The sequence below is a fragment of the Apis dorsata genome, unplaced genomic scaffold, assembly GCF_000469605.1.
Source record: "Apis dorsata unplaced genomic scaffold, Apis dorsata 1.3 scaffold_370, whole genome shotgun sequence".
Classification (NCBI taxonomy): domain Eukaryota; kingdom Metazoa; phylum Arthropoda; class Insecta; order Hymenoptera; family Apidae; genus Apis; species Apis dorsata.
This window is the reverse complement of record NW_006263634.1, coordinates 486-4,806: the sequence shown is the minus strand read 5'-3', so window position 1 is coordinate 4,806 and position 4,321 is coordinate 486. Positions and strand designations below refer to the sequence as shown.

Sequence of the window (4,321 nt, the reverse complement as noted above, 5' to 3'; positions counted from 1 at the left end):
AAAAAAAAAAAAAAAAAAAAAAAAAAAAAAGAAGAGCATTCTTCTGTATTTTCTTTCCTCGACAATTTTTTCTTTTCTTTTTTCTTTGCATCGAGTTCCATTTTAAGACTTTCTTTACGGAATGGAATGGAAGATTAATGGAGAACGATAACGTATCGATCCGCGCGATGATTGATGATGGCGAAATTAATTAGATTAAATGAAATCGAGGTACAAAGAGGGATTAAAGAGTGTAAAAAACGAGGGTGATAAAGCGATACCATTTTTTCCAATAAACATCCTTCGATACAACTTAATTCTCGACTGACAGTTACATCATGAATAATCTCTTCCTTATCGTTACACTAATTTCAATTTCGATTTTTATATAAGTACGATACGACTTGGATGGAATCTTAAACATTATTTTCTCGCCAATTCCTCAACCCTTACGAACAAAAAATAAAGAAAAACAAACGATTCAAAGATAAGACCAACACAATCAAACTAATCCCCTCTCTTTCCTGACCCTTCATCTTCTCCAAAAATCCCATTGAAAACAATCCTCTCTAGAAGAAGAAAAAGAAGAAGAAGTCGAAGTGAACGATTTTAAAACGAAACGAAATAATTATCCCATCATTCGACACGATGCAACCACAAACGCACAAACACTTGTGAATACAATCGCGTGCGTGTAAGTCGGACGTTGAGTGATGATATCAAGTATATATACGACTGTGTGTCACGGGTCATCGGCCCTCGGATATTCTTGGCAATTCTCTCTCTCTCTCTCTCTTTGCCTGCCTCCCTCCCTCCTTTTCTCTAACTCTCCTTTTATTTTATTTTTCCCTCGGTCTTCGACGACCCCAGCAGCCCAAGAGAGACGAGATCCTCGATATCTCGCATCTCTCTCCCTCCACACCGAGACTTCTTCCTCCTCCTCCTCCTCCTCGCCACCCTCTCTCGATCGCCTTCCAATAATTCGATCGAAGGGACATCCTGCCCTTCCGGCTAACGAGAAAAATCATGGAGAGGGAGGAGGAGGAGGAGGAGGAGGAGAATCGATCCTTTCCTGTCGCTCTCTTTTCTCTTCAAGATTCTTCAATTGGAACGTTGTCAGGGGAGTGTAAATACGTTTCGAAGGGTAAGAAGAGAGAGAAAGAGAAAGAGAGAGAAGTGTTTTTATTTTGTGGATTATTTTCGAGTTAATTGAAATTAATTTCTTTCCAATTGTTTCATTTCATTCACTTTAATTATCCTCGTTCGAGGATAAGGATTTTCTACTGTCGAGTTACTTTTCCACTCGTGAAAAATATTTTGGAAAGCGAATTTCTAAAGAATTTTATTCTCGAATGTATTTATTCGTCAAATTAAGGAATGGAATATGGTGGGATATTTGGCAACAATGGAGGGGGAGGGGGTTTGAGATTAGTGAGTTTATATAGGGAAGGGATTTTTAGGGATTTTTGTGAATGAACTTTAATTTTTTATCGCTTTTCAAGATTTTTAATGTTTTATTTCTTATGAAGTTGGTTAATGAGATACAGAATAGAGTGGAACAGAATATGAAATTAAATGAAAATTGGTTTTGAGATGCTGTGAAGATTCTTACTCTCCCCGGTGATTTCTTTTTCCAAGTATTTTTAATTTTAAATAAGTTTAAATATATCGTAATTTTACAAAATGAAAAATAAAAATAAAAAATTGAAACTTTGCACCATCTCGAATATTAATTTCTCGAAAATTTCAAACTTCTTGTTATCAATCCAAAATGAAAAGGGTTGAAAATGGTATTACCTGTCCAAAATAAGCACAGGAGAACAACGAAGGAGGGTATGCTCGGGGGAAGAATGAATTCGATGTTACGCGTTTCTTACCTGTAACAAAAAAAGAGAAGAGAAGAGAAATTATAAAATTTAAAGAAAGAATTGTTGTTTGTGCGAGACAAAAAAATGGGTGTTTCAAGTTCAAAGTTAGTGGATTCTACGAAGCGAGGAATGCTGCAAATACGAATAAAACTCGATACGATAAAAGCTATAAATAGAACGAGAACGATATAAAGCTTATTCTAATCTTTTTTTTCTTTCTTTCTTTTTCTCGCTGATATTTTTCTTCTCCACCGAGATTCTTCCACTCCAAGATCCGATCGAAAATTTTTTCAAACAAAAATTCAAATTCATTCCAACGTTTTACTCCTATAATTAAAATCGAGATCGTGTCGATTAAATTTCGAATATTTATTTTAAATAATAAAATAACAAAAGCATAAAGTACATAAATAGCACAAATGTATATTCGAAAAAAAATAGTAATTCTATAATTTGTTTAGAGAAATTTATGTTTGAAGAAAATACGTGAAATTATTACCATTTATTGGTTTTTAATGGAATGGACAAGAAATTTTTGCAAATTCGCAATCCGTTTCCTGATGTAAGAAACGAAAGGCACGATGATAAAAGAGAGGAAAAGGGATGATAGCCGAGAACGTCGAAGATTCATCACGTGAAATAACCGAGAAAAACAGAAACGAGAGGCATTAGTTATTCCGGACAACGAGCGGCCATTAAAATCGCAACGCGTTCGAGTAGCTTCATCATCGTCATCGTGATAGATTATGGGCAAAGAATCACTGTGTTCGCCGTTGAAAACTAAAACCTGTCGTTTACACGCTTCGTTTCAGGTACGTGGAAAAATAAAGAGTATTAAAAAAAAAAAAAAGAAAAGAAAAAGAAAAAAAAATTAAAAATATCGAATTTTTGTAGACATTGTGCATAAAATCATCTATCATTCATTAGAACGATTAAAAAATAGGATGATAAAGACGTTTCGAATATTATTCTTATTAATTTATGTATAATATATAGGGTCTATTTGGATGTTTATTATAAATGTTAATTATAAATAAATAGGATAATATAGAAAAAATAAAATATTCAAGATAACAATAGTAATAAATAAATATTGGTATAATTTTCTTTAGATAAGTGTTTAATATTAAAGGGTATGAACAATCTGTGATGTCGCGTTTTCCGTAGTTTTATTCTACTAGCTTTCTATGTCGGTCGAAATATGCTTGACATTTGTTACTAGCTTTTCTTTTTCTATTAGAAATTCTTTTTTTTCTTTTGCTATCATTAAAAGATCTTTGTTAAATATTTTATGATACAGAATTTTACCATTTAAAATTTATTTGTATTTTTATAATTAAAATATTTAAAGTATTTTGCTTCTAAAATTATAGGCAATAATTTATAATTTCATTGTTAAAATTACATGTAATTTTTTGATCATTAATAAAAAAAAAAAGATAAATTTTGTTACAATTCCAATTTTGTGGTAGTTCTGATCATTTTCAAACATTAAAACAGTTAAATTCGGATATCTATAGTTTCGAGCAAGAGTAAAAGAATTCTTATATATACAAAATTGTTTTTTTTATTAAATTTTATATACAAATATTTATATTTTTATATAATATATATAACTTATATATCTTTTTATATTTTCAGATATCGTGTATGAGTTTTATATACATATATATACACATAATAAAATTTTATCAAAATATTATATCAAGGCAATATTACACGTGATCTTATTCCTTGTTTTGATAGAATTAAAAAAGGATTTTAAAATGTTCAGTTGGAAAAAATAAGTGAAAAGAAGCATTCAAAAGTAAGTATAAACTAGGTAGTATAATTTAAATGGTAAAGAATGATATATTATAACAATATAAATTTTTTATATGTTGATTCGAGAAGGAATTATAAAAATTAATATCGATTTTTTAAATAGAATCATACGTTTTTTTAATGCTGCATTAAATACATCTCACCATTCTCTATAGAAAAGTATTAAAGCCCATATAGCAAATAATTTCTAATTTAAAAGATATTTAAATTTAATTAAATATCTTTTAAACTAATGGTTTTTTGTTATGAATGGTTTAATATTTCCTTTTTTTTATAGAGAATATCGAGTTTATTAATGTGGTAAAAAACATAAAAAAACTAATATCATTATAACACATCATTCTTTATCTTTCAATATAATAATACATCCTATACTCCATCCTATTCCTCATCCCATATTCCTTATCCTATATTCCTATCTCATCCTATATACTCTCAATCCTTTAGAATTAAGTAAACTGTTAAAAAATGAATAATTAGTTGAAAATATGGGTGACTTAAAAGGTAAGTATAATAAGGTAAGTATAAAAGGTAAGTATAAAAGGTAAGTATGAAAAAAATATTAAAAATTACATATGCCACCTTTTTCATGATTATGTTATCCTGATAAAAATACTATAAAATTGGCAAAAATATCAGCCTTGAAATTC

The 4,321-nt window shown here is 29.6% G+C and overlaps 1 protein-coding gene across 1 annotated transcript in view; it reads right to left on the bottom strand.

The window, feature by feature from the left end:
- Nucleotides 1-2,167, bottom strand: part of LOC102675736 (ABC transporter G family member 22) — a 45,722-nt gene extending 43,555 nt beyond the window's left edge. Inside the window, exon 1 of the mRNA XM_006618692.2 lies at nucleotides 1,777-2,167. The gene's annotated coding sequence lies outside the window, so the exon portion shown is untranslated. The remainder of the gene's footprint in view (nucleotides 1-1,776) is intronic.
- Between the last annotated feature and the right edge of the window lie 2,154 nt (nucleotides 2,168-4,321).